Source organism: Durio zibethinus, chromosome 21 (genome assembly GCF_047325235.1).
Source record: "Durio zibethinus cultivar Kanyao isolate XHJ-2024 chromosome 21, ASM4732523v1, whole genome shotgun sequence".
NCBI classification, from domain to species: Eukaryota; Viridiplantae; Streptophyta; class Magnoliopsida; order Malvales; family Malvaceae; genus Durio; species Durio zibethinus.
Genome location: NC_143182.1, coordinates 11534288 through 11544064, shown reverse-complemented (window position 1 = coordinate 11544064; position 9777 = coordinate 11534288).

Below are 9777 nucleotides of genomic sequence, written 5' to 3'. Positions count from 1 at the left end.
CGGATGGGTGCACATAGGTATGTGTTTATATAGGATAAAAATACTCCATAAGACTAACGAAGAATAAGAGCTTCCAAGGGTATTGATTATGAGTGTTAATTGATATGATTTGTATGTTTGTAATTCTTTACAACTAATATATCTTTTTTTTTCATCCGTGGATGTATATGCTAATTCGGTTAAACTACATTAAATTATTATCTTTTGTATGATTGATTATTTGATTTTGCTTCTGCTAACTTAAATGTTTAATTTGATTAGAGGCTTTTTAACCTAATAATTGATATTAGAGCTATTGTGATCCTAACAACTAGTATTAAAGTATAGGTTCAAGACATAGGAAGGATAAGCCTAAAAGGCTTCATTTCAATAAAAGAGTTCAAGTTGGTGTGTTGAGGATTAGTTTGCGTGAACTATGGAGACATAAGAGAATATTGTTATGAGACTTCCATTATATGTGCAACGAAACATTCTAGCATGAAGACTGATAATTTGATGAAATTTGAGCAAAGATGAAGATTGTTGGGAATAGTGACTTATTTCTTATAAGAGATTTGCTTGAGATTGGCTAGATATTACTTGATAAATGAAAAGACTTGTAAAAAAAATTCTAAGAGGAAAGAGTTTTTGATAGGCAAGTTAATATACTTATAAATATGTGAAGTTTCTACAATATTAGATATGAGAAAAACTATAAGAAAATTATAGGATTTATGGGATAGATAACCTATAAGACTAAAGAGACTAAATGGGTCCTTATGGATGTGCTTTTTTTAGTGAACTAAAGAAGAATGAAAGTGTTTACCACATAGGTATGATGCATGAGTACACATGAGTATGTGTTTATTTAGATCGAGAATATTCCATAAGACTAGAGAAAAATAAAAGGTTCTATCGGTATTGATTGTGAGTATTCATTGATTTGTATATTTGTAATTACTTCTCTACAATTAGTGGATGTTTTTCTCATCCGTGAACATATATCAGTTGGACTGAACCACGTTAATTGATGTCTTTTATGTGATCGATTGATTGTTTGATTTTACTTTCGTTGGCCACCCAATCAACTCAGTCTCTATACAAGTAGCCATGCAACCAACTTTGTAATCCACATGACTCACAATATCCAAAGTCTCATGCAGCAACCTAGTCAATTCAATCCCCACCCAAAAAGCCATACAACCAACTTAGCTTAATCGATGTGATTCAGTTGAGTGTCAAACAATCTAAGAAAGCCAACAGCTAAGTAATTGACATCTTTCCTTTAAGTGCATCATATTATCTACATGATATTGTTGTATAAATCTTCTATAGCTTAGATCATTCTTATCTCATCATTTATGGGATATACTTTTTTTTCAATTGTATTCCTATTACTTATGGGATATACTTGTACAAGTTAATACTATAAATAGAACATACATACTATCACTCTCTCACCTTGAGTAAAGTGTTTTAAATCATTGGTTTATAAGTTTTTTTATGGTATCAAAGCCATCGATGAGAGAGTGAAAAAAATTTTTCAAATGTTCATGGCTATAAACCCCACATTTCTTCAGAGTTTTAATTAGAGTTAAATTTCTATTTTATTTTTTATTTGTTTTGGTTATTTAAAAAAGAGAGAGTCCAAAATTATAAAAGAAAAAAGTTTAAACTGAAAAAGGGTTGAATTTTTTTAAAATGTGTTTTATTTATATTTTTGAGGTTGAAATTAAGTAAAAAAAGAAGTTAGGGTAATTATTTTCAAATTTAGACTTTTATTGAAGTTAGGATTAAATGCCTATTTAAAGAACCTAAGTCAAGCACAATAAGGGAAACAATGGGAAGAAAAGGGAGAAAAGCACACAAAAAAAAATTTTTAAGTGATATTTTAATATTTTGGAGTTTTTGGAATTTAGTTCTTGTTAGATTTTAGGTTTCAATTTGGAGAAAGGTTAGATTTAGGTTAGATTTGGGGAAATAGAAATCAAAATCGGGTTTAGGGAATTGTTCTTGGAGTTTTTCTAAATTTTTTTCCTCTTTTCTTAGGTACCTTGAATTTTCGGTTAAATTTTCTTGTGATCTAGGTAAATTTGACTCGTTTGAATTATTTTATATTTCTAGTCTCATTTTGCTTTTTCTTTCTAAGTTGTTTCAAACCTTATTTGGATGTTCTTAATTTAATTATTTTTGTTATTTTTTCATGTTTACTAATTTGTTGGTTTATTCTTTTGTTTTATCTATTTGTCTGAATAGAAAAGTTTGTTAAAACTGTTTTATGTTCCTTCACACACACTGCATATGCATTTCATATATAAGCTCTCTACTTGAGCTTTGTCCCTTTTTAAGATGGAGTACTTACACTCTCGTAAGGTAATAACCTTCGTATGAACTAGCAAAATACTTTCACTCAAATTGAACCATTTTCGTTTAAAGCTTGTCATAGGTAATAATTGGGGTGCTTTACTAATCTATAGTGAATGATAATGTGATGAACAATTTGAAAACTTTTAGATTGTCAAGATATCCAAATCCTTCCACATAATAAACTATAAGAAACCATCCTTAGGTTAAAGTCATGTCAACCCATTGGTAGAATATAACCCAAGTTAAGACACATGAAGGAACTTTTGTAGTTTCATTTGTATGAATATTGTGATAAAGTTGAAAGATTTTGGGTTTATTCAATCTTTCATGCATTGTTATATGGCAAACATTAACACATTTATACATTTATTCATCCATACATATTGAATTTTTATGTACCTAGCATTCATGCATGAATTCATCCATTCATGCATCATTAAATTGTTATGTTAACATAAGCAATCATTTGTTTATTCATGAATCATTATGGGGCAAACATTAACTTATCCATCCATTCTTGCAATCATTTATTCATCCATGCATTGTTATGTATCACATCCAATACATGTATTCATCTATTCATTCAAGTATATAAAAGAATTTATCTAACAAGTTAGGATGATTCTTGGTATCATAATTGTGGTAAAAAGATTCAAGGATAGCTCAATCATCAGAGAATTTTGAGCAATCTATCCGTCATCATTATAGCACTTATTTTCAAGTAATGCTTATGGAATAAGAATAAGGTAGTTGAATTGAAAATGTTGAAAAGGCCCAAATAGAAATCAATGAGGAGTTAGAAAAGATTATGGAGATATTTAATAAAATGAATAAAGGGAAGGTTGTAGAAGAAACTCCTGTTTTGCAAGATCACCCATCTTAAAATGTTGTGGACCCTTTATATCATCTTGGATATAGCTCTTACCAGGCCCAAACATCACAAAGGGTATAAGGATAATAATTTAATTTTTTTTTAGGGCATATCTATAAGCATATACATGAAGTCAATCGTAGTTTCCCAATGAACATTTCAAGCTTACGCTAATCTTACCTTTAGTGAAAATGTAGTTGATCCTATTCAAGTTCCTAATTTGGATGATCCCAAAAAATAGAAAAAATTTTAAATTAATACATTTAAGGTAGTAGAAGACTAGTCCTCTCAAAAGATAAATCTAGTAGAAAAGATACTCTAGGCTATTAAAGGGATGGACTTTTATGGGTTTATAGATGCGTCTGAATTGTGTTTGGTGCCTAATGCGGTGATCCCACATTAATTAAAGGTCACTGCATTTAAAAAATATAATGGGACCAAGTGCTCTATGATTCATATCATCATGTATTGTTGCAAAATGGTTGCCCATACTCATGATAAAAAGTTTATGGTTCATGTGTTCCAAGACAGTATAATAGGCTCTACCACCAAATGGTATGTTCAGTTTGATAGAGCTCAACTTCACTCATAAAAAAGAATTGACGAGGGCATTCATTACTCGATATCGACATATCATAAACTTGGCTTTTGATCAATTATCCTTACAAAACATAGAAAAAAAAGCTACTGAGAGCTTTAAGAAATATGCCTAGAGGTAGAGAAATGGTGCTACTCAAGTTTAGCCACTTCTTACTGAAAATGATACCACTACTTATTCGTCAATACTTTGAAAGTCCTATATTATGAAAGAATGATTGAGAATGCTACCAAAAGCTTTGTTGACATGGTGATCTTTGGAGAAATAATAGAAAATATAATAAAAAAATAGCAAACTTGAAAGAGGTGATGCTTCTAATGCAAAGAAAAATGGTGAGACACCAAAAAAGAATAAAGGAAATACAAAAGTTATGATTTATGAGGGGCAACAAGTTGGAGGCATACCTCATACCAACCTTATCCTTACGTTATCTACCCATTTTACTACTCAACTATAAACAACATTTCCTAAAAATCCTTATACTTATTAGCCAATTGCACAACTAAGTGTGCAAATAAACTTTTGAGCACCTGTACCTAATTTTACACATGCAATTCAACCAGTTGCTCACCTATGAACTTGGTGAGTAACAAAAAAAGGAAAACTCCCATTAATCCAATTTCCATGACATACCCCAAGTTACTCCTTCAACTCATTAAAACTCACTTAATTGCACCAATCTATTTAAAACCTTTGAAGCCTCCTAACCCCAAGTGGTATGATACCAGTACTAGTTGTGATTATCATTTTGGGATTGTAAGCCATTCCATAGAAAATTGCATGGTATTAAAGTATAAAGTGTAAAGTTTAGTTAAGGTTATTTGGTAAATTTTAAAGATAAGAAAAGGCCAAGTGTCAATGAGAATCCTTCGCTTAAGCATACAGAGACATAATTTTTTAAGGTTTTTTTTATCAAAGACTGATGTTTCTTATCACTTTATGAGTTTTTAAGAAGTAATGCAAGTCTTTACATATCATGACCATTAGGAAGGTCTTTTATTTTCAATAAAATGGCAAGTGCATTTCATTATATGTTTCTTTTTCATCTTTACTTTTACACACCCTTTCACCTATTCTCACATTCCAAATAATGAATGTTAAAACAATCATGACAATAATTCAAAATTCAATATTGAAAATCTAATTCATATGATGGCATTGATGATTGAGACCCCTATTTTATTGAAATTTTTTAGAAGTCAAAGGAAAATGAATTTATATAAAGAGAGTAAATTGATATGTTGTTTTCACCTATTGAAAGACAAAAATGGAGTTATGAGCATGTGATTATTTTGGTGAATTATTCACTATATTTCTTTTACCTTTTGCAGAAATGAAATTGTACATTTGTTACTCTTTTAAGCTTATTATGATTTTTTTCAAAGAAACAATAAAAAATCACCCTCTACACTATGGGGTAATATTTTAGGAAAAAACTTATTCACAAAAAGAAAAAGCAAAGATCACAAAAAAGTCCTAATGATAAATTTTGAAAAAGATTTGTTTGCAAAAAAAGAAAAAATGAAAGTCCCAAAAAATACTCAAGGACAAAAAAGAAATATACCTTTTTGAATTTGAACTTTTCTTTAAAAAATAGAAAAAAAAAAAGATGAGAAGATGATGAAGTTGAAAAAAGAGGCAAAATGCCAATGTGTTTTATATGATGATAAATGATCCTTGATTTGATTACCCTTAAACTCATTTTTGGGCCTATTTTATCTTTTTTTTCATAACCCTCACCATATTCTATGATATGTGCCTTATAAGTCCATTTGATTAAATGTGAATGCTTGAATTGAAAAATAATATATTAAATTAAGGTATGTTTTTGATATAGTCAAAGGATAAAGAGATTATGATCCTCTCTTATATTTTAGAATTGATTGGGAGTCCGATGGGAATGACTGTGTGAAAGAAGTAAAAATGATGAGTGATAGAAAAATGATGAAAAAAATAAGAAAAGAAAAATTGAAAGATGAAAAAGGAGGAAAAAAGAAGATTAAAATTAAAAACCCGAAAGGAAAAAGATAAATGGGCTTGAAACATGTAAAGATAGCTTTAGATTAAGAAGACAATATCATTTGAAAATCCCATGAGATAAGGGCAAGATTTGTTTTGATGAGCTCAAAATATGAAAGCATTAATAAGATGAGTTATTAAGAAAAAAATTGGATTTGTGTCTAAAATTATTTGAATATTCATTATTTGGATGTTGCTATATGATCCAAATATTTATCCTAGTAATATAGTTTGAAATTGTTCATTTGCTTAGACTTGATCTTGAATTGATTACATACTTCCTTCAATTTGCCTTGCTTTTCATTATTATTGCTTTCTTAAAATGAGTTAAGGAAATATGTCATGAATTGCATTTGCCATAAAATTGAAATAATGGTAAATTAGTGATAAAGTTCATAAAAGATTTTTGCATCGCTTTGAAATGATGGTTGAGTGATAAGGATAGAATGAAAAGAAAATGAGAGTGACAAAGGAAATTTAAGAAAATGTTAATCCTTAATGCCTTCAAAGAAAAGAAGGGACTTTTTGCAAAAGTTCAAATATCATGATCAAATTGGCAAATGAAGATTTTGGTTCATAAACTTGTTAATAGAACTTATTAGCCAGTTTTGATATTATGATTCCAAGAAATTAAAAAGGAATAAAGGCATTGAAAGGATCTTGAGAACCTTTTTGCCATAATTAAAGTTGCATTCATAACTTTGCATTCGTAGCATGGCATTTTTTTTATAAGAAATTGTGAACTTGGATCTTGAAATTGAGATTAATGAAAAAGTAAAATGTTTTTAGTTGAAGATAATTTTTCCAAAAAAAATAAATTTGAGACTCTATCCTTGGTAGAGAATAATTTTTAAAGACCAAGATTTGACTCCTAATGAAAGAAATTTTTGAAAAAATACAAAGATTTGATTCCTAATGAGAGAAATTTTTGAAAAATTAAGTAAGGTATTGATCCTCAATTGAGGAAAATTTTTTGCAAAGATAAGACATTTTGATGAGATTTTGATCCTCATATAAGGAAAGTCTTGTGAGGATGAATTCCAATTTTCAATTGAGGAAAAGTTTGAAAAGATATGTTGCTAACCTTAGGATAAAGGAAATGATCTAAAAAAAATTGGTAAATGTTATATTGGTGTCATAACGGATAGATTTGTGGACCAACCGCTAGACATAGATTTATAAGTTGCCATCAATCTTTTTTTATTTAGATGTAATTGGTCACCTAACTGAATCTATCACATTTTAAAAAAGAATCATAAGCTCAACTTAAGTATCTTTAAATGGTAAATTCTAGTTTACTAAACCAAATTTGAGTTTTGGAGTACGATTACGTGTGAGGAAAGTTATAGCACCCTCACAAGGCCTATACAAAGGATGGTACTAGTTTGATTTTTAAGTTATCCAAGCCTTAAAACATTTTTACAATTTTATCAAATAATTTAATTATTGAAAATTAATCTTAAAAGTACTTCAATATTTTGGTAGTAATTTAAGATAATTTTCTTATCTTATGGGTATTGATAGAGACTAATGTTCCACTTTAAAGAGATTCCATCATCGGATTCATTTAAAAATTAATTTATTTTTAAAAATATCTTTCAATATTTTAGTAAGAGTTTCTGTCAAGAATTATCCTCCAATCTATTGATAGGATTGAAAATTTATTTGTTTGTGAAAACAATTTATTTTCCAAAATATCTTCCAATTTATTGGTAAGATTTTTCAATAAAAAATTATCCTCAAATCTATTTGTAAGATTTTTTTTAAAATATTTTTTAGAAAAATTCATTAAGTCCTCCAATAGTTTGATAAGACTTAATTTAAGATTTAAATCCTCTAATAATTTAGTATGATTGAAAAACATTTTTTTTAAAACATTTTTTTAATTTGAAAAAAAATCAATTAAAATAAAAAATCATCATGCAAATAATACCATGCAATAATAATATAACATAAGCTATCATGCAATAATATGATATAGAAACTATCATGCAATTAATGTAAAATATCATGTAATATATTAAACTTATCCTAGAATAAAAACTAAAAATAAATTAATAAAAACATCAAGAAAAAATAAGCTTTTTTTATCACATTAGCACAATCAACCCTTTAAAATAATAAATATAAAAATATAAATAATATATATAAAAAACATAAAAATTAAATCAAATCAAATCAAAATAGAAAATAAACAAAAAAAGGGAATACCTATGCTGCGGGCGAGTTGCAAGCCGAGTTGACATGCAGGTTAACGAGTCTTGGCCTACTCCAAAACAATGTTATATGTAACTGGCATAAATATCAACTTTCAGTTTTTATCTTCAGATTTCATATTTCTCTACTCTCTCTCTAAAAACTTTCTCTTTGCCTTTTCTTTAGGGATTCACTAGAATTCTCAGAAAATCCAAGAATACGGCCAAAGATCCCAAGTTTCGGTGTCATGAAATTCAAACGTCCATCGAAAACTTCAAGTATTTTTAGAATACCCTATGAACCCATAATTCGGCTACCATAAAAACCATCCGGCCGTCATTGAAAGCCACTAAAAAAAATCAAACTCCATCAGAATATTCAAGTAAAACCTAGAAAATAACCAGTTTTTTCAAAAAATTTCCTAAAAAATTATCAAACTTAGAACTCCACTCTAAATCTACAAAAAGCCAAAATTTCCCAAAAATTCACTAAAACCAAATCACCTAGTAACCAAAGTCAAAATTCAGGAGTTAATTTCCAACAAAATCCAAATTTCCTAAAACTATTCCTAACTTCCCAGAAGAATTCCTAAGTGCCAGTAAAATCCCAAACTTAAAATAATTTCTAAAATTCCTAAGAAAACAACTCAGAACAAAGTCTAGAACATCAAAACCCAAGATCTAAAAATCCAAATCTGATGTTCTAGAAACTAAAACTTAAACCTAAAAAACTATTATATGTTGAAATTTTTTATGCTTCCCATTTGTTTGTGTTTTTATTCTATCATTTTTGTATATTGAATAGGATTTATAGGACTTCCATCCGTAATTTTAGGTTTCATTAAATAACAGAGATCAAATCTGTCATAAATAGATTCGATCTTATTTATGACTTGATTTTTTTTCCTTTAAAAAACTAATTACCATCAACACATCCTGGGATTTAGTTTCTTTTTTCACTAAAGCTTGATTTCTAGATTGATCTTCCAAAAAAACTCTGATTTCGTTCCTTTTTTTTTTTTTACTTTTAACCAAATTAGACAAAAAAATCAAAATTTTGGGCTTTTATCTTATTGGGCCTGAAGTTTTCTAATCGGACCTAACTTATGGTCGAATGCTCATTTTTGAATTCCAATAAAATTATGGATAAAACAAGGTGTCTACAATTGGTTAAGAAGCTTTTTAAAATTTTAAAGTTTAATAGCCTCTAATGAAATGAACCTTTTATATTTTTCAAAATTGTTGAGCCTCTTATGAGATGAGCCATTTTGAAATATTTAAAGTTTTATAACATCTGATTAGATGAACCTTTTAAATTTTTAAAGTTTCATAACGTCTAATGATATGAGGTTTTTATGATTTTTCAAAGTTATTAAGCCTTTAATGAAAACAGCCTTTAATAATTTTCCAAAGTTGTTAAGTCTCATATGAGAAGAATCTTTTATGATTTTCTAAAATTGTTGAATATCTGATGAGAAGAGTCTTTTATAAATTTTCAAAGTTTCATAGCCTCTGATTAGAGAAGCTTTTCAAATATTTAAAGTTTCATAACCATTGATAAGATTAGTATTTTATATTTTTCAAAATTGTTCAGTGATGAGATAAGCCTATTATATTTTTCAAAAGTTGTTGAGCCTCTAATGAGAAGAGTCTTTTATATTTTTTGAAAGTTGTTAAACTTCTGATGAGATGAGTCTTTATAATTTTTCAAAAGTTGACGAGCACCCAGTAAGAGAATTTTTTTTATT